Below are 27,842 nucleotides of genomic sequence, written 5' to 3' on the forward strand. Positions count from 1 at the left end.
GTGTGCAGAGCATTGTCCTAAGCGCTTGGGAAGTACAAGTTGGCAACATATAGAGACGGTCCCTACCCAACAGTGGGCTCACAGTCTAGACGGGGGAGACAGACAACAAAACAAAACATGTGGTCGGGTAGTAAGTTGTTAGCTTTATTTGGGAGGAGATTTTATAACACCCACCTGTGGTCATTCTTTATCAAATAGAGAGGGTCATGGGTGGTTAAAGGTTAAAGAGGGTATTCTGGATGAGGGGAATGTTATATATATATATGTATATATATGTTGAGGCCCTGCTTTCATGCTTCTGCTAAGTTTTTCCTGTTGTATCAAATCAGTTGTGTAGAGAATATACTGTCAGGGATGTTGCATTTCAACTTGCCTTCAATACATCTCTACTTGGATGTCCTCCAGGCAGCTCAAGCATAACATGTCTAAAACAGAATGCTTTATCTTTCCACCCAAATCCTGTCCTCCCCCTGATTTTCCCATCACTGTAGATGTCACTACCATCCTTTCTGTCTCACAAGCCCTTAACCTTGGCATCATCCTTGACTCCTCTCTCTCATTCAACCCACATATTCAATCCATCACTAACAAGTTGGTTGCCCTTCACAACATCACTAAAATCCATCCTTTCTTCTCCATCCAAACAGCTAACATGTTAATCCAATCACTTATTCTATCTGCCTTGATTACTATATCAGCCTCCTTGCTGACTTCCCAGCCTCGTCTCTCCTCACTCCAGTCAATACTTCACTCTGCTACCCAGCTCATTTTTCTACAAAAGCATTCAGAGTTTCCCCACTCCTCAAGAAACTCCAGAGGTTGCCAGTATACCTCTGCATTAAACAAAACTCCTCACTATTGGCTTTAAACCACTCAATCACCTTGCCCCCTCCTACCCACCTTGCTACTCTCCTACTACTACAGCCCAGATCACAAGCTTTGCTCCTCTGCCGCTAACCTCCTCACTGTACCTCACTCTCACCTGTCCTGCTGTCGACCCCCGGCTCACGTCCTCGCCCTGGCCTGGAATGCCCTCCCTCCACACATCCGCTAAGCTAGCTCTCTTCCTCCTTCCAAAGCCCTACTGAGAGCTCACCTCCTCCAGGAGGCCTTCCCAGACTGAGCCCCCTTTTTTCTCTCCTCCTCCCCATCCCCCCCGCCCTACCTCCTGCCCCTCCCCACAGCACCTGTATATACGTTTGTACAGATTTATTACTCTATTTTCATTGTACATATTTACTATTCTATTTATTTTGTTAATGATGTGCATTTAGCTTTAATTCTATTTGTTCTGATGACTTGACACCTGTCCACATGTTTTGTTTTGTTGTCTGTCTCCCCATTCTAGACTGTGAGCCCATTGTTGGGTAGGGACCATCTCTATATGTTGACAACTTGTACTTCCCAAGCGCTTAGTACAGTGCTGTGCACACAGTAAGTGCTCAATAAATACGATTGAATGAATGAATGAATAAATGAATGAATCTTCTCACCGTACTTTGATCTTGTCTGTCTCACTGCTGACCCTTCACCCAAGTTCTGCCTCCGGCCTGGAAGGCCCTCCCTCCCCAAATCCAACAATTACTTTCCCCAACTTCAAAGCATTATTGAAGGCACACCTTTTCCAAAAGGCCTTCCCTGATTAAGCCCTCCTTTCCTCCTCTCTCACTCCCTTCTGTGTTGCCCTAATTTGCTCCCTTTATTCATCCCCCCTCTAGACTGTAAGCTCATTGTGGGCAGAGAATGTGTCTGTTTATTGATATATTGTACTCTCCCAAGCACTTAGTACAGTGCTCTGCACACAGTAAGCACTCAATAAATATGATTGAAAGAATGAATGAATGGTGATGAGGGGCAAACAAGTTTGCATATCAATCAATCAATCTATGGCATTCATTGAGCACTTACTGTGTGCCCAGTACTGTACTAAGTACCTGAGAAAGTACAGTATCAAAGAGTTGGTTGACACATTTCCTGCCCAGAAGGATCTCACAATCAATCAATCAATCAATCGTATTTATTGAGCGCTTACTATGTGCAGAGCACTGTACTAAGCGCTTGGGAAGTACAAATTGGCATCACATAGAGACAGTCCCTACCCAACAGTGGGCTCACAGTCTAAAAGGGGGAGACAGAGAACAGAACCAAACATACCAACAAAATAAAATAAGTAGGATAGAAATGTACAAGTAAAATAAATAAATAAATAGATAAATAGAGTAATAAATATGTACAACCATATATACATATATACAGGTGCTGTGGGGAAGGGAAGGAGGTAAGACGGGAGGATGGAGAGGGGGACGAGGGGGAGAGGAAAGAAGGGGCTCAGTCTGGGAAGGCCTCCTGGAGGAGGTGAGCTCTCAGCAGGGCCTTGAAGGGAGGAAGAGAGCTAGCTTGGCGGATGGGCAGAGGGAGGGCATTCCAGGCCCGGGGGATGACGTGGGCCGGGGGTCGATGGCGGGACAGGCGAGAGCGAGGTACAGTGAGGAGATTAGTGGTGGAGGAGCGGAGGGTGCGGGCTGGGCAGTAGAAGGAGAGAAGGGAGGTGAGGTAGGAGGGGGCGAGGTGATGGAGAGCCTTGAAGCCCAGGGTGAGGAGTTTCTGCTTGATGCGCAGATTGATCGGTAGCCATTGGAGGTTTTTGAGGAGGGGAGTAATATGTCCAGAGCGTTTCTGGACAAAGATAATCCGGGCCGCAGCATGAAGTATGGATTGAAGTGGAGAGAGACACGAGGATGGGAGATCAGAGAGAAGGCTAGTGCAGTAGTCCAGACGGGATAGGATGAGAGCTTGAATTAGCAGGGTAGCGGTTTGGATGGAGAGGAAAGGGCGGATCTTGGCAATGTTGCGGAGCTGAGACCGGCAGGTTTTGGTGACGGCTTGGATGTGAGGGGTGAATGAGAGAGCGGAGTCGAGGATGACACCAAGGTTGCGGGCTTGTGAGACGGGAAGGATGGTAGTGCCGTCAACAGAGATGGGAAAGTTAGGGAGAGGACAAGGTTTGGGAGGGAAGACAAGGAGCTCAGTCTTCGACATGTTGAGCTTTAGGTGGCGGGCGGACATCCAGATGGAGATGTCCTGAAGGCAGGAGGAGATGCGAGCCTGGAGGGAGGGGGAGAGAGCAGGGGCAGAGATGTAGATCTGGGTGTCATCAGCGTAGAGATGATAGTTGAAGCCGTGGGAGCGAATGAGGTCACCAAGGGAGTGAGTGTAGATTGAGAACAGAAGGGGACCAAGCACTGAACCTTGGGGAACCCCCACAGTAAGAGGATGGGAGGGGGAGGAGGAGCCTGCAAAAGAGACTGAGAAAGAACGACCGGAGAGATAAGAGGAGAACCAGGAGAGGACGGAGTCAGTGAAGCCAAGGTCAGATAACGTGTTGAGGAGAAGGGGGTGGTCCACAGTGTCGAAGGCAGCTGAGAGGTCGAGGAGGATTAGGACAGAGTATGAGCCGTTGGATTTGGCAAGCAGGAGGTCATTGGTGACCTTTGAGAGCGCAGTTTCCGTGGAATGAAGGGGACGGAAGCCAGACTGGAGGGGGGTCGAGGAGAGAGTTGTTGTTGAGGAATTCTAGGCAGCGCGTGTAGACAACTCGTTCAAGGAGTTTGGAAAGGAATGGTAGGAGGGATATGGGACGATAACTAGAAGGTGAGGTGGGGTCAAGAGAGGGTTTTTTTAGGATGGGAGAGACATGGGCATGTTTGAAGGCAGAGGGGAAGGAACCAGTGGAGAGTGAGCGGTTGAAGATGGAAGTTAAGGAGGGGAGAAGGGATGGAGCGAGAGATTTCATAAGATGAGAGGGAATGGGGTCAGAAGCACAGGTGGCCGGAGTAGCACTTGAGAGGAGGGAGGAGAGTTCCTCTGAGGATACCGCTGGGAAGGATGGGAGAGTAGCAGAGAGTGTTGAGAGCCGGGGGGTTGGAGAAAGGGGGGAAGAGACTTTGGGGAGGTCGGACCTGATGGATTTAATTTTGTTAATGAAGTAGGAGGCCAGATCGTTGGGGGTGAGGGAAGGAGGAGGGGGAGGAACCGGGGGCCTGAGAAGGGAGTTGAATGTACGGAAGAGCTGGCGGGGGTGATGGGCATGGGTGTCAATAAGGGAGGAGAAATAGTTTTGTCTGGCAGAAGAGAGGGCTGAGTTAAGGCAGGAAAGGATAAACTTGAAGTGAACGAGGTTGGCATGGTGTTTAGACTTTCGCCAGCAGCGTTCAGCAGCTCGAGCATAAGAGCGAAGGAGGCGGACAGTGGCAGTGATCCAGGGCTGTGGGTTAGTGGTGCGAGAGCGGCGAAGGGAAAGGGGAGCGAGCGAGTCTAGCTGAGTAGAAAGGGTAGAGTTGAGAGCAGTAATCTGATCATCAAGACTGGGTAGAGAGGAGAGGGCGGCGAGGTGGGGTGTGAGGCGCTCCGAAAGATGGGTGGGGTCCAGAGAGCGGAGATCTCTGTGAGGGAGTAATACGGATTTACAGGGGAAAGGAGTGTGAGTGAGGAGGCAGGTGAGAAGATTATGATCAGAGAGAGGGATCACAGAGTTGGTGAGGGTGGACACAGTGCAGCGGTAGGAGATGATGAGGTCGAGGGTATGACCAAGTTGGTGAGTGGGTGAGGTGGGGTGGAGGAAGAGGTTGGCAGCGTCAAGGAGAGATAGAAGGCGGGCGGCAGAGGAGTCGTTAGGGATATCCATGTGGATATTGAAGTCTCCGAGGATCAGAGTGGGCATGGAGAAGGAGAGAAGGAATGTGAGGAAGGGGTCAAAGTCATTAAAGAAGTTGGAAGTGGGGCCCGGAGGGCGGTAGATGACGGCTACAAGAATCTGGAGGGGGTGGTAGAGGCGAATAATATGGGCTTCAAAGGAAGGGAAGGAAAGGGAAGGGGGAGGAGGGATAGTGCGAAAGCGACATTGGGGGGCGAGAAGGAAACCGACACCTCCTCCTTTTCCGGTGAGTCTGGGGGAGTGGGAGAAGAAGAGGCCTGCACTGCAGAGAGCAGCAGAAGAGACCGTGTCGTCCGGCGACAGCCATGTTTCAGTTAGGGCGAGGAGGAGTAGAGAACTGGAAAGGAAAAGGTCCAGGATGAAAGGGATCTTACTTAAAACGGAGCGGGGGTTCCAGAGGCCACACTTGGCATCAGCTGTCGAGGGTGGGGAGGGAGGGGGAAGGGTGCGAGGGGTGGGGAGGGTTTGGATTGGGATGAGTTGGCGGGGGCCTGGGCGGGGAGAGTGGGAAGGGGGGTGGCGATGGGAAAGGAGAACTGGGATGGGGTGGGGGCGGGGAGAAGGGGAGGAGGGGGGCCGGGAGGGAGAAGCGGAGGACCTGCGCTGGTACAGAGGAATCCTTGGTAGGGGTTGAGGGGGAGCGGTCTTGGTGGGTGAGAGGGAGGGAAACAGCTGGGTGGGAGAGGGGAAGGGGAAGGTGAAGAATGGGAATGGCATTTGGGAGCAAGGGAACTGATAGTTCATGGTGAGGTCAGCAGGGCGAGTGACAGTACCGCGGGGGGTTAACAATTGAGATGCAGAAGCAATAAAGCAGATGACCTGGGTTCTGACCCCGGCTCCTCCACTTGTCTTCTGTGGGACCTTGGGCGAGCCACCTCACTTCTCGGGGCCTCAGTTCCCTCATCACCACAATGGGGATTCAAAACCCGTTCTCCCTCAATCAATCGATCGGTCATATTTATTGAGCGCCGACTGCATGCAGAGCACTGTACTAAGCGCTTGGGAGAATACAGTATAACAAACACATTCACCGCCCACAACGCCTACATAGAAGGTGAGCTCCATGTGGATCCCGAGAGACCTCTCTCATTCAAATTTCCTCCCTTCTACTGGGAATCACTTAACCAACTCTCAAATAAAAAGTGTCAGCAAGGGAAAGATGTCATCAATGGAGATTGGGGCTATGGGAATTTTCAGTTGTGCCCTTTCTCCAAAAAGGTGTACTCTGTACTTCAAGCAGCAGTATGAAAGTTGATGCTTTTTTACAACCCCAAGGGAATGGCAAACAGGGATGGATTAACCCTGATTCAGTGTAGCAGTAACTCTGGGTTCCATATGTTTTATGACTAGGATAACATGGTGATTGTGTATGGTGTGTTTGGACCAAGCCAACTCACTATATTTCTATGACACAGTTCTAAGGGTCTCAAAATCCATGCGATACTTGGAGCTAGGCAGGAGAGAGAGACCTTGCCAAAGTGTAGAAGATAGAATTCCTCAAACTCCTCCTCCTCCTCCTAAACCTTTTCAAGTCTCCTCCCATTCCACCAAATGTACTGTTCCCATCCACTAGAATATTTAAACTGGTCCTGAAGCCAAGTAAATCCCCAGGTCTATTGACACGAGATAAATTGAATTGAAATTATATAGGTAAGGAGAGGTGGGTCTGTGAGTTGAAGGACACAAAGCCGGATCAGTAGAATGAGCACGGGCTTGGAAGTTAGAGATCGTGGGTTCTAATCCTGGCTCCGCCACTTGTCTGCTGTGTGACTTTGGGCAAGTCACTTCATTTCTCTGTGCCTCAGTTCCCTCATCTGTGAAATGGGGATCAAGACTGTGAGCCCCACGTGGGACAACCTGAATACCTTGCATCCCCCAAGTGCTTAGAACAGTTCTTGGTACATAGTGAGCACTGTTCCAGGCCAGGAAACAAAAGATATGTGTGTAGGGCTAGGGATGTGCATATACATATCGGGGGTTAGTTATGAGAAGCACAGTGGAGAAAGTAGGATATGTTGCCCATAACTCCACTCACAAGTCATGACCTCAACTGGACAGGCACCATGGCCCAATATACAAACCATAAAAGGGATAACTGGAAGAGAGATGGATGAACCTATGCTTATTAAGCCTATAAGAATGGAATTCAGAGTTGATCAAGGTCAGTTCACTAATGGCGGTGGAGATACCATTATTTGCAGTGATGTGGGGCTTGAGTAAACATAAATAATTGATAATAATAATTATGATACTTGTTAAGTGCTTTCTATGTGCCAAGCACTGTTCTAAGCTCGGGAGTAAATGCCAGTTAATCAAGTTGGACACAGTTCCTATCCTATATGGGGCTCACACTCTTAATCTCCATTTTATAGATGAGGTAACTGAGGCCCAGAAAAGTAAAGTGGCTTGCTCAGGATCACACAGCAGACATGTGGTGAAGCTGGCATTAGAACCTAGGTTTTCTGATGATAGTGCTTAGGGCTTAGGAATCACATTAGGAATTATACTAGGAAGTAGGAAGAGAGATAAGAAGTTGGATTTTATTGGAAAAAAATCCCACTTCATTATGCTGCTATTTTATTAACCACTATTTCTTTTTTATTTTGTTCTTTTTATAATAGAAGCTTTTGTCACTGAGAGTAAAATAACTGAACTGTCGGTAAATATTTGGAATACCACAGACATTCCTTGGAAAAGTGTGTGTGTGTGTGTGTGTGTGTGTGTGTGTGCTAAGAAATTTTAGATCAGGGCTAGAACCCTTTTTCATCCAAAACATACCTTTTCTTCCCCTATTCATTTTCCCCAAATAGTGTATTTTCATGAGTGCATGTTTATTTCAAGAAGTCCCTAATGCCCAAAGTAGGATTTGTAATTACCTGAACAGAAACAAACAACTGAAAAGTGGTTGTTAAAACTAACCATTAGGCCAATTTCCACATTCTCTTTGAAACTGTGAAAGAAATCTTCATTTAACAGCTGCTTACCTCATTTGAACTGAACATGCCGTATAGGTATATAACTTTTGTAGGTGTGACATTTGCAAGCAACTTGTATTTATATTGCTAATCAATAAACTTTATTATTGAAAAATCTAATTTGGGGGTAGAAGAAGCATCCCAACATGACATGTTGAGAAATATTGTAGCATATACTGCAGAGTTGATGTTTTCCAAACAGTATCTATTATTAGCAAAGATTACTGGTTCATCATTTCTGTAGAAATTAAAGCTTACTTTTTGAACATAAATTTTATGTTTCTCTGTTTATTCAATCCTACATTGTTTATTATTGATGATTATTAATATTCTATTTCTCCAATATATTCTTTCATTACTGAATCTTTGCTATATATCCTCACCTCAGTGAATTTTATGACAAACTGTATCTTCCATTCATACTGATGATATATTATTTTTATTAGAATTTGGAAGGTGTACTGAAATAATTTATACCCAAATGCCCCATTTTATCATCAGTTCGGATATTTTATATCAAAATGCTAAAGTTTTAATAGTACTTCAGATTATTGTTAACATGGATTATAAAAAAATCATCAAGGGAAACCTCTGGGCTTAGAACAAGTTTTAAAGGGCATACCAAGAAATGATTTTTCTTTGACCATTTCAGATTTAATAGGTGTATATCTGCAACTACCCCTTTGAGATATTTTTTCTTTTATTTTAGAATTAAAGACAGTCTGAGAGTTCACATTTAAATTAGAATTAACACATTTGGGAATCTTGTGCTGGTTACAAAACATTTTCCATCACTTTCTAGACAATACATTAATATTTTTATTTACATTAGCTAAGTTTGTTTTAATTTCCAACTTCAGGAGCTAATTGGAATTCACTAATTTTATCTGACTAAATGTATTTAAGGTTTGTTATGTTGTTTTGATCTTTATATTTTCATAGGATCCTTGGGTTCTAACCCTAGATCTGCCACTTGCCTTCTGTGTTGCCTTGGGCAGGTCCCTTAACGTATCTGCTCCTCAGTTTCCTCATCTGTAAAATGGGGCTTCAGTACTTGTCTCTCCTGTTTTGACTGTGAGCCCCATGTTGGTCAGGGACTCTGTCTGACTTCATTATCTTGTAACTACTCCAGAGCTTAGCACAGTGTTTGACACATAGTAAGCACCTAATGATTGTTATTACGATTAATATTACTATTATTATATTCATTCATTCATTCAATCATATTTATTGAGCACTTACCATGTGCAGAGCACCATACTAAGTACTTGGAAGACTACAATATAACAGTAGACACATTCCTACACATAATGAGCTCATAGTCTAAAGGGGGAAGACAGACATTAACATAAATAAATATATAAATAAATAAATTACAGATATACACTGATATATGTGTATGTGCTGTGGAGAAGGGAGGGAGGATGAATGAAGGAACAAGTAAGAGTAGCACAGAAGGGACTGAGAGAAGAGGAGAGGAGAGCTTAGGAAAGGCTTCTTGGAGGAGATCATCATCATCATCATCATCATCAATCGTATTTATTGAGCACTTACTGTGTGCAGAGCACTGTACTAAGTGCTTGGGAAGTACAAATTGGCAACATATAGAGACGGTCCCTACCCAACAGTGGGCTCACAGTCTTACAGGGGGAGACAGAGAACAAAACCAAACATACTAACAAAATAAAATAATAGAATAGATATGTACAAGTAAAATAAATAAATAAATAGAGTAATAAATATGTACAAACATATATACACATATACAGGTACTCTGGGGAAGGGAAGGAGGTAAGACGGGGGGATGGAGAGGAGGACGAGGGGGAGAGGAAGGAAGGGGCTCAGTCTGGAAAGGCCTCCTGGAGGAGGTGAGCTCTCAGTAGGTGATGTGCCTTCAATAAGGTTTTGAAGTAGGGGAGAGCAATTATCTGTCTCATATGAAGAGGAAGGATATTCCAAGCCAGAGGTAGGATGTGGGTGAGAGGTCAGTAGCGAAATAGATAAGACCGAGGTACAGTGAGAAGGATAGCATTAGAGGAATGAAATGTGTGGGCTGGGTTGTAGTAGGAAAGTAGCAGTGTGAGGAAGGAGGGGGCAAGGTGATTAAGTGTTTTAAAGCAAATGGCGAAGAGTTTTTGTTTGATGCAGAAATGGATGGGCAACTACTGGAGTGTCTTAAGGAGTGAGGAAACATGGTCTGAACATTTTTGAATGAAAATGATTTGGGCAGCAGAATCGAGTATGGACTGGAGTGGGGAGAGACAGGAAGCTGGGAGGACAGCTAGGGGACTCATACAATAATCAAGGTGGGATAGGATGATAATAATAATAATAATTATGGTTTTTGAGTGCTTAGTATTTGCCAAGCACTGTTCTAAGTGCTGGGGTAGATACAAGGTAATCAAGTTGGACTCAGTCCCTGTCCCACATGGGGCTCACAGTGTCAGTCCCCATTTTACAGATGAGGTAACTGAGGCACAGAGAAGTTAAGTGACTTTCCCAAGGTCACACAGCAGCCAAGTGCCAGAACTGGGATTAGAAATCACGACCTCTGGCTCCTTAGCCCGTGCTCTTGCCACTATGCCATGCAATAATGCAGTATTATCATATGTTTATTTTTACCTAAAAGATTCAAGTCTTTATTGCAAAACTGCTCTCTTTCAAAAAGACTTCTGCCAAATTGCAATCTTAATCTAGATTAAATTGTAATCTAGCTCCTTCTCAGACTCCAGATAATAGCCTACTTTATGAGCTTAATTACTCTAGACCAAAATTTTCAAACAGAATGGTGAATTGTAGATCTTAAAAATATTTGGCATGAGTATATGGAGTATATCCAAAGCTGGGAATAACCAGAACTCCTCATTTCCTAACCAAATTATCATCCCGGCTCCGCCACTTGTCTGCTGTATGACCTTGGGCATGTCACTTCACTTCCCTGTGCCTCAATTCCCTCATCTATAAAATGGGGATTGAGATTGTGAGCCCCAAGAAGGACAAAGACTGTGTCCCACCTGATTTGCTGGTATCCACCCCAGTGCCTGGCACAGAGTAAGTGCTTAACAAATACCACAATTATTATTATTACCAAAAAGGCAAATTACGTGTTTATTATCATTGTTATTATTATCTAGGACAAATTTGTCTTGTCTTAGGCTGTCGAGTAGTGTCTGATCCATAGCTATTCCAAGGACACATCTCTCCCAGAATGCCCACCTTCATTTGCAATAAGCCCCACCTCCATCTGCAATCATTCTGGTAGTGTATCCATAGCGTTTCCTTGGTAAAAGTACAAAAGTGGTTTATCATTTCCTTCTTCCACACAGCAAACTTGAACCTCTGCCCTCAACTCTCAGCTCCACAACATTGCCAAGATCCACCCTTTCCTCTCCATCCATACCGCTACCCTGCTCATTCAAGCTCTCATCCTATCCCGTCTGGACTACTGCATCAGCCTTCTCTCTGATCTCCCATCCTCATGTCTCTCTCCACTTCAATCCATACTTCATACTGCTGCCCGGATTATCTTTGTCCAGAAACGCTCTGGGCATATCACTCCCCTCCTCAAAAATCTCCAGTGGCTACCAATCAATCTGCGCATCAGGCAGAAACTCCTCACCCTGGGCTTCAAGGCTGTCCATCACCTCGCCCCCTCCTACCTCACCTCCCTTCTCTCCTTCTACAGCCCAGCCCGCACCCTCCGCTCCTCCACCGCTGATCTCCTCACCGTACCTCGCTCTCGCCTGTCCCGCCATCGACCCCCGGCCCACGTCATCCCCCGGGCCTGGAATGCCCTCCCTCTGCCCCTCCGCCAAGCTAGCTCTCTTCCTCCCTTCAAGGCCCTGCTGAGAGCTCACCTCCTCCAGGAGGCCTTCCCAGACTGAGCCCCTTCCTTCCTCTCCCCCTCGCCCCCCTCTCCATCCCCCCATCTTACCTCCCTCCCTTCCCCACAGCACCTGTATATATGTATATATGTTTGTACATATTTTTTTACTCTATTCATTTATTTATTTAATTTATTTCTACGTATCTATTCTATTTTATTTTGTTAGTATGTTTGGTTTTGTTCTCTGTCTCCCCATTTTAGACTGTGAGCCCACTGTTGGGTAGGGACTGTCTCTATATGTTGCCAATTTGTACTTCCCAAGCGCTTAGTACAGTGCTCTGCACATAGTAAGCGCTCAATAAATACGATTGATGATGATGATGATGTCACTACTGCCAAGCGCAGGTAAGTTTTGATTTGTATCAGATTGCCTTCCACTTGCTAGCCATTGCCCAAGCTAGGAAGGGAATGCCTCTTCTTGACTCTACCTCCCATAGCTGAAACTGATAGAGTATTGGAAACTTTCCAGGTGTGATCCTGAGAGGTAATTGCTTTCTTGCATGGAGACAGAGTCAAACCTTTGAACTGTCTATATTGGTTGTCACTTTTGGAAGGAGAAGGTCACTGAGATAGCCAGTAACTATATAAACAAGCTCTCAGGGCTTCTCTGAAACAGTCATAGGATTTGCAATGATAATTATCCACCTTATAAATAAAATGGTAATTCATCATTCTCAGGGATGAGACCAATCATATATCATGCCAAATGTATGATAAAATGTTTAATTATTTTTTCAGAGGGCTGATTGAAGTATGTTATAATAATAATGATAAGTATTATTATTATTATGGTATTTATTAAGTGCTTACCATGTTCTCCGTAGTGGCTCCAGGAGGCCTTCCCAGACTGAGCTCTCTCTTTCCTCTCCCCCTCGTCCCCCTCCCCATCCCCCCCTTACCTCCTTCCCCTCCCCACAGCACCTATATATATGTTTGTAAGTATTTATTACTCTATTTATTTATTTTATTTGTACATATTCTATTTATTTTATTTTGTTAATATGTTTTGTTTTGTTCTCGGCCTCCCCCTTCTAGACTGTGAGCCCATTGTTGGGTAGGGACTGTCTCTATATGTTGCCAAGTTGTACTTCCCAAGCGCTTAGTACAGTGCCCTGCAAACAGTAAGCGCTCAATAAATACGATTGAATGAATGAATGAATGTTCTAACTGCTGGGATAGATACAAGGCAATCAGGTTGGACACAGCCCCTGTCCTACATGGGGCTCACAGTCTCAATCCCCATTTTACAGATGAGGTAACTGAGACACAGAGAAGTTAAGTGACTTTCCCAAGGTCACACAGCAGACAAGTGGCAGAGCTCGGATTAAAACCCATGACCTCTGATTCCCAAGCCCACGCTCTTGACCCTAAGGCTTTGCTGCTTTTTAGAAGGCTGTTAGTATCATGTAAAAAGGAAAAAAAAAACTGAACAACTGTTCCAGGAGAATCATGGACTATTACCTATATACGAAAACTGAGATTAATGGACTCTGTGTCCCGCATAACCTCATTAACCACCCCAGTCTCATTAGTTATTGCCAACACTTTGTGCAGAGTCAGAGGTCCACCTTCCATGGCTCCCAAGGAAGTTAATAGAATTTGCTCAAGGGAGCCAAGATGCAGAGAAAGTAGCTGAAAAGCAGCATGGCTCCCTGGAAAGAGCATGGGCTTTGGAGTCAGAGGTCATGGGTTCAAATCCCGGCTCCACCACTTCTCAGCTGTGTGACTTTGGGCAAGTCACTTCACTTCTCTGTGCCTCAGTTACCTCATCTGTAAAATGGGGATTAGGATTATGAGTCCCCTGTGGGACAACTTGATCACCTTGTACCTCCCCAGTGCTTAGAACAGTGCTTTGCACATAGTAAGCGCTCAATAAATGCCATTATTATTATTCCACTTTCTCATTTTCCCATTCAGTCCACCTTCCAACACCTCTTTAGTACCTACCACAGCATCTTTCATGGGCAACAAAATGATCATCTTTTAAAGATTAAACCATCTTCCTGTTAATCATAATCAACAGTTTGAGATATAACCTGTTATTGATGATCTAGCTTTTAAGTGAAAGGAGCTAGTTATTTCATCAAAACATGTTTATCTCTGCAGAAAAATGACAAACACTTTTGTGGAATTTAATGTTTTATTGTCTCCACCATGATTTCTCATTTTCTAAAGACAAGATGATTTTCTTCTGATTTTAAAAATCATTGTTAGTTAATGTGACCCTTAAGTGGTCTAGAAATGGGCCTTTAAATTTGGGGTTTCAAACAAGCAGTCAAAAAGCTCCTGGAAAGGGAGAGATGAAGGGTAGGGCTATCACCTGGGGTTTTCCATCAGTGGGAGTTTCCAGGTGAGCAGAACCACTTGTATATTTTTCATACTCAAGGCAAGACCACAACCTGCTTTTTCCAGAGTGGTGGCAAATATTGATGCTGGAGCAGCTGTATTGTGGTTTGGCTGGCTGGGCTTGCCATTGCTGCTGCCATCAGAAGGTGGAAGTGACAGTGGAAGCAGCAAGAAGCAGATGCAAGATAAGCTAATTGATCAGGAACCCTAATCCTCTGTCTCTTCTGGGGAGAAGCAGCATGGTTTAGTGGAAAGAGCCCGGGCTTGGGAGTCAGAGGTCATGGGTTTGATTCCTGGCTCTGCCACTTGTCTGCTGTGTGACTTTGCCTAAATCACTTAACTTTTCTGTTCCTCAGTTACCTCATCTGTAAAACGGGGACTAAGACATTGAGCCCCACATGGGACAACCCTGTATCTACCCAGCACTTAGAACAGTGCTTGGCACTGAGTAAGCGCTTAACAAATACCATCATTATCAGCACTTAGAACAATACTTTGTACATAGTAAGCACTTTACAAATGCCATCATTATTATTATATTTCCTCCTTCTCCCTCTCCCCCACCTTAAAAATTTTGTTCATTCATTCAATCATATTTACTGAGACTGAACTCCTTGTTTTCCCTCCCAAACCCTGCCCTCTCCCTGACTTTCCCATCACTGTTGATGGCACTACCATCCTTCCCGTCTCACAGGCCCGCAACCTTGGTGTCATCCTCTACTCCGCTCTCTCGTTCACCCCTCACATCCAAGCCGTCACCAAAACCTGCCGGTCTCACCTCAGCAACATTGGCAAGATCCGCCCTTTCCTCTCCATCCAAACCGCTACCCTGCTCGTTCAAGCTCTCATGGTATCACGTCTGGACTACTTTATCAAGCTCCTCTCCTATCTCCCATCCTCGTGTCTCTCCCCACTTCAATCCATACTTCATGCCGCTGCCCGGATTGTCTTTAGCCAGAAACGCTCTGGGCATGTTACTCCCCTCCTCAAAAATCTCCAGTGGCTACCAATCAATCGGCGCAACAGGCAGAAACTCCTCACCCTGGGCTTCTAAGCTCTCCATCACCTCGCCCCCTCCTACCTCACCTCCCTTCTCTCCTTCTACAGCCCAGCCCGCACCCTCCACTCCTCTGCTGCTAATCTCCTCACCATGCCTCATTCTCGCCTGTCCCACGGTCAACTCCCGGCCCACGTCATCCCCCTGCCCTGGAATGCCCTCCCTCCCAACATCCGCCAAGCTAGCTCTCTTCCTCCCTTTAAGGCCCTACTGAGAGCTCACCTCCTCCAGGAGGCTTTCCCAGACTGAGCCCCCTCCTTCCTCTCCCCCTTGTGCCCCTCTCTATCTCCCCATCTTACCTCCTTCCCTTCCCCACAGCACCTGTATATATGTATATATGTTTGTACATATTCATTACTCTATTTATTTATTTATTTTACTTGTACATATCTGTTCTATTTATTTTATTTTGTTAATATGTTTGGTTTTGTTCTCTGTCTCCCACTTCTAGACTGTGAGTCCACTGTTGGGTAGGGACTGTCTCTATATGTTGCCAACTTGTACTTCCCAAGCGCTTAGTACAGTGCTCTGCACACAATAAGCGCTCAATAAATACGATTGATTGATTGATTTACTGAGCACTTACTATGTGCACAGAACTGTACTAAGCGCTTGGGAAGTACAAATTGGCAACCTATATTAACTACTTACCATGTGCCAAAAACACAGGACTCAAATGTTAGGATAGAACTCAAGTGTTAGGATAGACACACAAGTCAGTCATAGAACAGAATTTAAAAGGTAGGTAACGTAGGAATTGTAATCCCAGTTTACAGTTCATTCACACCCAGATTACAATTAGTTCATTCCTTCATATTTATTGAGCATTTACTGTGTGCAGAGCACTGTATAAGCACTTTGGAAAGTACAATATAATGGCAAACAGATACATTCCTTGCCCACAACAAGCTTAGAGTCTAGAGGGAATATAAATTGTAGCCTAGAGAGATTAATTGATTTGGCCAAGATCTTACTGAATCATGATCATAATTAATGGTATTCATTGAGTGTATACTGAGTGCAAAGCACTGTAGTAAGCAATTGGAATCTGTAACAGAAGCAAGAGAAATAGATCATGTGACCCATGTGAGACCGTGACTGAGTCCCATTTAATTGCCTTGTATCTATTCCATCACTTGTACAATGTTTTGGGCATAGTAAGTGCTTAACAAATATTATTATTGTTATTATTATTATTATTATTATTATTATTACTATCATTGCTCTCCAGCAGAACCCTGGCAGAGTTGGAACAAAAACTTACATTTCCTGATGCCCATTCCATGGTTTTTCCAACAGGCCATGTTACCTCTCCCCTCTTTTTTTTCCATTTCTTCCTTATCCCACTTTTCTATTTCTCTTAACCTTTTTATCTTCTTATTTCTAAACCTTCCTGTTCATATATTTTCTATTTCATTCTCTTTGTCCCTTTCCCTTTTCAATACTATACAATTCCCCAATCTGAGGAATATAGAAATAATAATACTGGTGTTCATTAAGTTCCAAGCTTGTGGTAGATACAAATTAATCAGGTCAGACAAAGTCCCAATCTTGTACGGGGCTCACAGTCTAAGTAGGAAAGGACAACAATATTGAATCAGCATTTTACAGATGAAGAAACTGAGGTACCGAAAAGTTAAGTGACTTGTCCAAAATCACACTGCAGGCTAGTGGTGTATCCAGGATTAGAACCCAGGTCCTCTAACTCCCAGGCCCATGGTCTTTCCACTAGGCCATGTTAATTCTCTAAATTCTTGGAAGGGAAAATAATGTCTATCTTATGTGTGACTTCTTAGTCTCAAATTTACCTTAGATTGGAAGGTTGTAATAAGTGTCTAAATATACAGAAGCCCTCTTCCTGGGATATTCTGTAGGCCTTATGCCACAGAGGAAACACTGCCCATCTCCAAACCACAGAATATCTTACTTTGAGAGATCATCCTCATTGTCATTATAAAAGAACAGTGTTCTCTTGGAAGAATATAACAGAAGCAGCGCTGACCTCAGGTGCTTAGAATCTAATAGAATAGATAAAGAAAAGTTATAGTTATTTTCAAATAGGGTGAGAGTAAGTGTGTCTACCAACTCTGTTGTATTGTTCTCTTTCAAGAGCTTGGTACAGAACTCGGCAAACAGTAAGCACTCGAGTACCACTGATTGATTAATTGACTGGGAAAAAATGAGAGGATAACACGAAGTACTATTATATCAGTATAGGAAAAGCTAAATAAAATACAGATGAGCATTTATTTGTTGAAGATAGAATATGAATGAAATACACAAGGGCTCAGAGTGTGAGCTTGTTGTGGGCAGGGAATGTGCCTGTTTTTGAACTTAGCACACTCAATAAAGCCTGTGTCCGGAGTGATTGGGCGAGCGGCACTATCTACCAAGTCGTTAGTTGTAATGGGGGATTGTTGACATGTTGTTTTCACCTTGGTGTTCTGATGCCCTGCTTCTTTAGTGGGGCATCAGGATCCCGGTGAGCCGAGGGGTGGAGGTGGCAGAGGGATTGCAGATTCCTTCCTCTTGCAATCCCAAATCCTCGGTGAACGAATTGGGGGCTGTGGGGGGTCGGGGGTCAGAGAGGGAGGAGTCAGAATGCCGGTGTCCCCTCCCGAGGGGGTTGGGGTCTCCTGTCTCTCCTGTCTCTGGGTGGTCTCAGTGATGATATTGATGATGATGACTGAACCCCCTTTTTCCTCTCCTCGTCCCCTCCCCACATCACTTGTGTATATATATATACAGATTTATTACTCTATTTCATTTGTACATATTTAATATTCTATTTATTTTGTTAATGATGTGCATATAGCTTTAATTCTATTTGTTCTGACGACTTGACACCTAACAGGGTTTTTTTTTGTTATCTAATTATAATAATAATAATGTTGGCATTTGTTAAGCGCTTACTCTGTGCAAAGCACTGTTCTAAGCGCTGGGGAGGTTACAAGGTGATCAGGTTGTCCCACGGGGGGCTCACAGTCTTCATCCCCATTTTCCAGATGAGGTAACTGAGGCACAGAGAAGTTAAGTGACCTGCCCAAAGTCACACAGCCGACAAGTGGCGGAGTGGGATTTGAACCCACGACCTCTGACTCCAAAGCCCGGGCTCTTTCCACTGAACCACGCTGCTTCTCTTGAGAGCTTAGTGTGTGCAGAGCGGTCAAACGGTGGGATTTATTTATTTATTTTACTTGTACATATATATTCTATTTATTTTATTTTGTTAATATGTTTTGTTTTGTTCTCTGTCTCCCCCTTCTAGACTGTGAGCCTGTTGTGGGTAGGGACTGTCTCTATATGTTGCCAGCTTGTACTTCCCAAGCGCTTATTACAGTGCTCTGCACCCAGTAAGTGCTATATAAATACAATTGAATGAGTGAATGAATATCACTGTATTATTTTAGCTTTAAGGAAGGCTTCCAGAAGGCAATAGGATTTGGGAGGTGCTTTGAGACAATTGCATCTGAGACAAGTCCAGATCTAGTGCTGAAATAGCACCTTCAATCCCCATGATTGAGCAAAATACCAGAGGTTTGGAAGCAGATACAAATGTTTACATTTGCAGCAACAGCCAACTGCAAACTTGATTTCTTTACCTATTCTTATCCCTCCATCACTCTTGTCCTTGAGCTGTGGATTTACCCCTTCAGCCTGCTTCCTCTACTCCTGAACTTAAACAGCTATGCAATCTTGGTGGAAATCCCAAACCATATCAACTTCTGCCACTACTCACCTACCCTATAAATGTGCCCTTACATTTTATTTACTCAACAATATTACCATTTTTTCCTTATCAACTCCTTTACTCAACTTCCCCCTAGCTATTCATGCCTTTAACTCCCTTATGAAGGCTTCAGACTCAGCCCCCTTTCCTTTCTCATAATGTCATTTATTTTTACCAAAAAAAGAGGCCATCAATTGTTCTGGGTCTTCTATTTTTCTCACTATACACTCATTCAAGGAACTCATCCTCTCACATGGCTTTAGCTTCATCTCCACATGGATGATTACCAAATCTACCTCTCCGACTCCAATTTCACATCTAATCTACAGTGCTGCATCTCTCCTGGCCTCTGGGGACATTTTCATTTGAATATCCCACTGTCACCTCACACTCAACATGTTGAAAACAAAGCTACTCATGTTTTCTAACGTTCACATCTCTACCAATAATTTCATCACCCAGAGGGAAGGTCATGAAGACAGACTGACTACTAAAACCTTTCTTTGGATTTTCCCTCTTCAAGCAGTCAGATTGGGCTTCACCTGATTTGTTTGTGCTGCAGGGAGGTTTTAGGCATATTTAAGCTCTTTGCCCAGTCCTCATCTGTAAAATGGGGATTAAATGGCTGATCTCCTCCCACTTTAACGGTAAGCATCAGAGACTGACTTGATTACCTTCTATATGTCCCAGTGCTTAACAAATATCATAATAATGATTATTAGTTTCCTTGGTGTCATTCTCTCTTCCTCCTTATTTTTACATTCTATTTACTGTCAAATCCTGATGATTTTTCTAACAACATTTCCTGGAACCATCCATTTCTTTTTCCTCAAAAAATACCACCTTTGTCTAAGATCTGTAACCTTGCTTGTCTCTATTATAACCTCTCCTCCATCAGATTTATATTGCACAACAGGTCATTTTCTGGAAGTATTTCTCCTCTCAAAATCCAATATCCTCCACATCAAACAAAAACTCACAATTTACTTCAAGACTCTCTACCTACTGTTCCAATCCTATTTCCATCCTACGTATTTGCTTCTTAATTGCTACTCCTCAGCTTGTTCCCTTGTTTTACCCAGCAAACCTACCTACCATAATTTCAACTCTTCTTCCTCCTTCCCTTAATTCAAGCCATTTCCCGACCCCAGAATAAGCAGCAGTGGAGGCCATAACAACAGTCATAAAGATCAGACATGGAACCATAAGGAATGTGAGTAATTCTTTGAAAAGAGGAAGCAGACTCCAAAATAGTGCTAATGCTTCCTCTAATGCCACCCAACTCACTGTATCTCCATTCTGTCTTTCTCATCACCAACCTTTTGCCCACATCCTGCCTCTAGCATGGAATGCCACCCCTTTTCATATCTGACAGAGGATCACCCTATGTAACTTCAAAACCTTATTAAAAACACATCTCCTCCAAGAAACGTCCCTGAGTAAGCCCTCATGAGAAGCCGTGTTGCTTAGTGGAAAGAGCACGGGATTGGGAGTCAGAGGTCATGGGTTCTAATCCCGGCTCTTCCATTTGTCAGCTGTGTGACTTTGGGCAAGTCACTTAGCTTCTCTGTACCTAGTTACTTCATCTGTAAAATGGAGATTAAGTCTGTGATCCCCACGTGGAACAACCTGCTGACTTTGTCTCTACCCCAGCACATAGAATAGTGCTTGGCACATGGTAAGCACTTAACAAATACCATAATTATTACTAGTCTTATCACCGTTGCACTGGACTTTCCCCCTTTATTCACCCTCAACCTCATATCACTTATGTACATATCTATAATGCATTTATTTATTTTAACTGCTGTCTCCCCTCTAACTGTAAACTCACTGTAGCTAGGGAACATTTCTACCAACCCTATTTTCCTGTACTCTTCCATGTCTTTAGAACAATTCTATATAAACAGTAAGCACTCAATAAATATGACTGATTCATTGATTGATTAATCGATTGCTATTATTTGCAAGGGGCAACAGCAAGTCTAAATCCATATATAGATTTTGTGTATGCAATCAATCAATCAATAGTAATTATTGAGCACTTAGTATGTGCAGAGTACTATACTGCAGCATTTAGGAGATTACAGTACACTAGACTTGGTATACATGTTCCCTGAACCTAAGTAGCTTACAGTATAGAACGGAAGACAGACATTAAAATAAATTATGAATATGCATATTAGTGCTGTGGGGCTGAGGCTGGGATGAATACCAAGTGCTTAAAGGGTACAGATACATCTGCATAGATGATACAAAAGAAAGAGTTCAAAGAGGAAATGAGGGCTTAGTTGGGGAAGGAATTTTGGAGATGTGATTTTTATCGGGCTTTGAATGTGGGGACAGTGTGGTCTGTCAGATATGAAGGGGAAAGGAATTCCAGGTCAGAAAGAGGACAGTAAGCACTTAGTCAATATCATTGATTGGTTGATGGATTATGCAAAGTGTGAAAGTGAGCGTAGGTCAAATATATTGCTTTCAACTATCCTTATACATCTCTCATCGTTGTTGCATTTTTTTTCAAATTCACCTATTTCCCTGAAACACAAAGTTTGTTTTCCTTGCAAAACCTGATGTCAGTGAAAACTGGATCCATAGTGCTCAGCTGTCTGCTGCACAAGTGAGCACAAACCATTTGACTCAAGGGCAAGCTGTATCCAAACCAATTTGAATTGTTAGACAAATATTTCCTAACCTCTAACAATGTTCTAGCCAAAATCCCAAATTCATTCATTCATTCAGTCATATTTATTAAGTGCTTACTGGGTGCAGAACACTGTACTAAGAGCTTGGGAAAGTACAAAACAACAGTAAAGAGTCACAGTCCCTGCCCTCTTTGAGCTCACAGTCAGATGCAGGGAGACAGACACCAATAAAAAATAAATAGACATCAACACAAATAAATAGAATTGCAGAATTTACATAAGTGTTGTGAGGCTGGAAGAGAGGGGAAGAGCAAAGGAAGCAAGTCAGGGCTACACAGAAGGGAGTGGGAGATGAGGAAATGTGGGGTGCAGTCTGGGAAGGCCTCTTGGAGGAGATGTGCCTTCAGTTGGCTTTGAAGGGGGGAAAGCATGTTAGAATGGAACTGAATATTATTTTGAATAAGAAATATCTCCCCTAATATATTCTCTGTCTTCCCTATATTTGTCTCTATGTCAGCATTAAAGACTCGTAACAACAACAACAAAAACCTAATTGTATGATTGTGTTTTACCATTGTGCATTAGCATTATTGTGTTCATTCTGCAGTCTATATTTTCTCCCTGAACATATTCGAGTAAATCAAATCAGTTTTATGAAAGCTCCATGAGTGCATTGACAAATAGCTACTGACAAATAGCCTTATCTTTGGCAGGTCTATATTCAATCCTACAAGTGGGATCAGCATTCCTCTGCCCTATGTTTAAACAATTTTTCAAGGAAATTTAACTTATCACAAAATAAATGGAAAAAAGCTTTTTGGCTACAAAATATCACCTAATTTCATTAAAACTTCAAATGGTGAAAGCCTCCTTAGTTCACAAGGTAAATCATTTACGCACTGGAACACTAATGTACTCCACTGTTTCATCAATAAAACCAGCAATAGAACTAAAACAAGATGGATTACACCATTGATTTTAATTTAAACAAGTTCACTCTAATAATTTTTAAAACTCCTTTATCAGCCAGAAATAACATCTGCCATTTATTTTCAGTGATTACTAGAAACATCAAGAGAAGTATATTGATAATTAGCTCTTCTCTTTTGTAAATCCTCAGCAGTGATATTCTAGAGGGAAATTTTAGAAAATAAAATATTCCCTGATTTCTGCCTGGATGGAAGAGATAAAATTATTTTAAATTGTCATTGTTTCATTATGGAGAGGAAAATACTGAAATTAATTATGTCACACACTCTTGGAATGCAGTGTCAGCAACATGGTGTAGTGGATAGAGCATGGGCCTGGGAATCAGAAGGTCATGGGTTCTAAACCTGGCTCTGCCATTTTCATTCATTCATTCAATCAAAATTTTTGAGCACTTACTGGGTGCAGAGCTCTGTACTAAGCGCTTGGGAAGTACAAGTTGGCAGCATATTGAGACGGTCCCTACCCAACAATGGGCTCACAGTCCAGACTTCCTGCTCTGCCCCATCTCACTTACTCACCAAACTTGGACCCACACTCGAGCTCATCACTAACCACTGCACAATCTGTACCCTCACCAACTCTGAAATCCCTCTATCTGACCACAACCTCCTCAATGGCCTATTCTCTCACAAACCTTCTACCCATAAATCTGTACTATCCCTCACAGAGACCTTTAATTCCTGGACCCCATTTAATTTTCTCAACTCATCATGTCTCATTTAACCTCCATACCCAAACTACCTACTGTTGATGACCAAATAGAAGTTCTCAACACCACACTCTCTACGGACCTCATTAACTCCCCTATCCCTTCGTTGATCTTGTACCACTAACCCACAGCCCTGGATCACCTCCACAGTCCACCTCCTTCGCTCTTGTGCTCCGGCCACAGAGCTCTGTTGATGGAAATCTAAATACCAGCCTGACTTTGTCCACTTCAAGTTTAACTCTGCTTTAACTCTGCCCTCTCCTCTGCACGGCAAAATTATTTCTCCACCCTTATTGACACCCATGCTCATTGCCCTTTCCAGTTCTTTCAGACATTTAACTCCCTCCTCAGGCTCCCTGTGCTCCTGCCTCCCCAATCCTTTGACCCCAGTGATCTGGTCAAATACTATATTAAGAAAATTGACACTATTGATAATAATAATAATAATAATCACATTTTATCAAGTACTTACTATGTGTCAAGGCACTGTACTAAGCCCTAGGCTGGATACAAGTAAACTGGGGTGGACACAGTCCCTGTCGCACTTGGTTTCACAGTCTTCATCCCCATTTTACAGATGATGTAACAGGCACAGAGAAGTAAAGTGACTTGCCCAAGGCCACATAGCGGACAGGTGGTGGAGCAGGGATTAGAATTCCTGACCTTCCTACTCCCAGGCCTGTGCTCTATCCACTACACCACGCTGCTTCCCATAATAATAATTGTGGTATTTGTTAAGTGCTTACTACATGCCAGGCACTGTGCTAAGCACTGGGATGAACACAGGTAAATCTGATTGGACATAGCCCTTGTGCCACGTGGAGCTCACAGTCTCAATCCCCATTTTACAGATAAGGGAACTGAGGCCCAGAGAATTTGTGACTTTCTCAAGGTCACATAGCAGACAAGTGGCAGAGCCTGGATTAGAACCCATGACTTTTTGACTTCGAGGCCCAGGCTTATCCAGTAAACCATGCTGCTATAAGACGTGAGCTCCCTAAAATTGCCCCTGCCCCTCCTCAGTCGCTCTCCCTCCCGGTCCCCTCTTCAGCTCTCCCATCCTTGCCAGCAAGTGTTTCTAGAGAGGAGCTACTGCCTCCTCTCAAAATTCTCCCCTTTCACCTGTGCATAGGACCCCATTCCTTCACACCTGTTCTAAACTCTTGCTCCCTCCCTTCTTCCCTCCCCAACGGCCCTATTCAATTGTTTGCTCTTCAATGGCTTCTTCCCCACTGCATTCCAACATGCCCATGTTTTCCCTATCCTAAAAAAAACCCCTCCCTTGACCTTATGGCTCCCTCTTGTTATCGCCCCATCTCCCTCCTACCACTCCTCTCCAAACTCCTTGAGCAACTTGTCTACACCTGCTGTCTCAAATTTCTCTCTTCCAATTCTCTCCTTTGACCCTCCTCCAATCTGGCTTCTGTCTCCTTCTCTCCACATAAACCACCCTCTCAAAAGTCACCAGTGATCTCCTTCTTGCCAAATTCAATGGAATCCATCCTAATCCTCCTTGACCTCTCAGCTGCCTTCAAAACTGATGACCACCCCCTTTACCTGGAAACTTTATCAACCTTGGCTTCACTGACTCTGTCCTCTGCTGGTTTTCTCCTTTCATCCCTCTGGCCATTCATTCTCAGTCTCCTTCTTGGGCTTCTACTTTGTCACCCACCCCTTAACTGCGGGGGTCCCTCAAGATTCTTTTCTGGGTCCTCTTCTATTATCCATCTACACCCACTCCCTTGGATAACTCATTTACTCCCATGGCTTCAACTACTGCCTCTATGCAGATGATACCCAATTCTACATTTTCAGTCCTGCTCTCTCTCCCTCTCTAAAGTCTCGTATTTCCTCTTGCCTTCAAGACATCTCTATTTGCGTGTCTTCCCAATCACCTCAAGCTTAATATGTCCAAAACAGAAGTCCTTATCTTCCCACCCAAACCTGTCCTTCTTCCTGACTTCCCAATCACTTTTGATGGCACCATCTTTCTTGTCTCATAAACCCACAACCTTGATATTATCCTTGAATCCTCTCTTTCATTCAACCCACATATTCAATCCATTGATAAATCCTGTCGGTTCCACCTTAACAACATGACTAATATCTGCCCTTTCCTCTCCATCCAAACTACAACCACGTTATTCCAATCACTTATCCTATCCCGCCTTGATTACTGTATCAGCCTCCTTGCAGACCTTCCAGCCTCCTGTCTCTCCCTACTCCAGTCTAAACCTCACTCTGCTGCCTGGATTATTTTTCTATAAAAAGTTCAGAATATGTCTCCTCCCTCCTCAAGAAACTCCAGTGGTTGTACATACACCTCTGCATCAAACAAAAACTTCTCACCATCAGTTTTAAAGCACTAAATCACCTTGCCCCTCCTAACTCTCCTTGTTACTCTCCTACTACAACCCAGCCCACACACTTCACTCCTCTAATGCTGATAATAATAATAATAATAATGGCATTTGTTAAGCACTTACTATGTGCAAAGCACTGTTCTAAGCACTGGGGAGGATACAAGGTGATCAGGTTGTCCCACGTGAGGCTCACAGTCTTAATCCCCATTTTATAGATGAGGAAACTGAGGCCCAGAGAAGTTAAGTGACTTGCCCAAAGTCACACAGCTGGCATGTGGCAGAGCTGGGATTTGAACCCATGATCTCTTACTCCCAGGCCCGGCTTTTTCCACTGAGCCACGCTGATCCTCTCATTGTACTTTGATCTTCTCTATCTTGCCACCAAACTTTCACCCTTGTCCTGTCTCTGGCCTGGAATGCCCTCCTGGAATGCCCTCCCTTCTCATACCTGTCAGAGGATTACTCTATCTGACTTCAAAGCTTATTGAAGGCATATCTCCTCTAAGAGGCCTTTTCTGAATAAGCCCACTTTCCTCTTCTCCCACTTCCTTCCATGTCGACTTGACTTTATTCATTGCCCCTCCCAGCCCCACAGCACTTTTGTGCATATATGTAATTTATTTATTCATACTAATATTTGTCTCCTCCTGTAGACTGTAAGATCATTGCCGGCAGGGAGTGTATCTATTTACTGTTAGATTGTACTCTTTCAAATGCTTAGTACAGTGCTCTGTGCACTGTAAGTGCTCAATAAATATGATTGAATGAAATGCAATTGAATAAATGAAGGCATAAATACCATTGAATGATGATTGATTGATTACTGACTTCATCAACTGGAAGCCTCCATTAATCATGTCTTGGTGAATTGTGGGCAAACATGCATTTAGTAGGAGTTTATGGTTATCAGAATATGTCTGAATATTTTTTGATTGTAAAGAAGGACCTGATAAAGCCAAACTGTATTCTTTGGCCTAAGGTCTCCCTTAGCTAGATGAGGTAGTGATGAATTAAATGTTGCTAAAACAGATTAGCCAATACCCCCCTCTAAACCACAGATTAAGTGTTAGGGACACAGATTAAGAATGAGGGAATTTGTAGAGATTATATTGTCACTACGAACCTGAATTTAAGATCAATTAGGAGTCACCTAACAGGCTGCCACATCAATTTTATTCTTGCATTCAATCACTCCCTAGTCAATTAATAATTCAGCATTATTTTCTTAGTGTCTACAATGTGTGACACATTGTACTAAACATTTGGGGAAGTATGGTGACATTAATAGCAAAAAATTAAAATAGTAATTAGAAGCAATGAGATTTAATCAATCAATCAGTGGTATGTACTGTGATATCTTCCCACAAGGAGTTTATTACCTAGTTGAGGAGACAGACATTAAAATAAATTACAGATAAAGGGGAAGCAACATTGTATAAGGGTATGTACAGAAATGCCTTGGAGGCTGGGGGTATCAAAATATTTAGGCGGTGTGGACCCAGGTGTATAAACAATGCAGAAGGGAGGGAGAATTTGGTGGGGAGATGAGAAGATAATCTGTAAAAGGTTTTCTGAAAGAGGAGGGATTTTAATTCAGGGGTCATGTACTGAGAAGCAATGTAGTCTAGTAGAAAGAGTACAAGACTGGGAGTAAGGAGATCTGATTTCTAATCTGGGCTCCATTATGTGCCTGTTCTGTGACCTTGGACAAGTCACTGAACTTCTCTGATCTTCAGTTTTCTCATCTGTAAAAATGGGGATGAAATATTTGTTCTCCTTAGACTGTGAGCCCCGTGTAGGACAGGACCTGTATCTAAGCTGATCACTTTGCATCTATCCCCATGCTTAGCACACAACAGTACTTAACAAAAGCTACAGTTACTATTATTATTATTTCACAAAGCTGTCCTATTAAGATAAAAGCAGAAAGGAGAATGACCCTCCTAATCTGAAGTTTTAGGGAAGAGATAGGCTCTGAATATAAAAAAGATTAAATATATTTGACAAAAATTCCCTTCCATCAAATGTCGAAATAACCATGTGCATTGAATTTGGTGTATTTTTTGCATGTCTTTGAAGTTATTTGCTTTCTGTCCCCAACATTCATGGTAGTAGTAGCTACTGGTGTTGATGATATTGAATCATAATGTTCAAGGCTATAGCCATCTTTGCATGAAGTCATCAACTGAATGTATAGACTTGAAGGATTTTAGATGATGCTTTAAATAAATGCAAAACAAAACTTTTAATAAAAATGTTTTTGAAGTGTAAAAGCTGCCCAAAACTCAATTGTCAAACTGAATTCCCTAGGAAAAAAGTAAACAAATCAAAATATTTTTATCCCAATAAATTTGGTGACAGCAGCAGAATTTAGAACTCTTTCATAACAATAACCTCGATTTTGGGTCAGAAATGTCACTCCATTGG

General features: G+C 43.2%; 1 pseudogene; it reads right to left on the minus strand.

Moving 5' to 3' along the window:
* Positions 1-24,686, minus strand: part of LOC119927254 — a 69,082-nt pseudogene extending 44,396 nt beyond the window's left edge.
* Positions 24,687-27,842: the final 3,156 nt, after the last annotated feature.

The sequence above is a fragment of the Tachyglossus aculeatus genome, chromosome 1 (genome assembly GCF_015852505.1).
Source record: "Tachyglossus aculeatus isolate mTacAcu1 chromosome 1, mTacAcu1.pri, whole genome shotgun sequence".
NCBI lineage: Eukaryota > Metazoa > Chordata > Mammalia > Monotremata > Tachyglossidae > Tachyglossus > Tachyglossus aculeatus.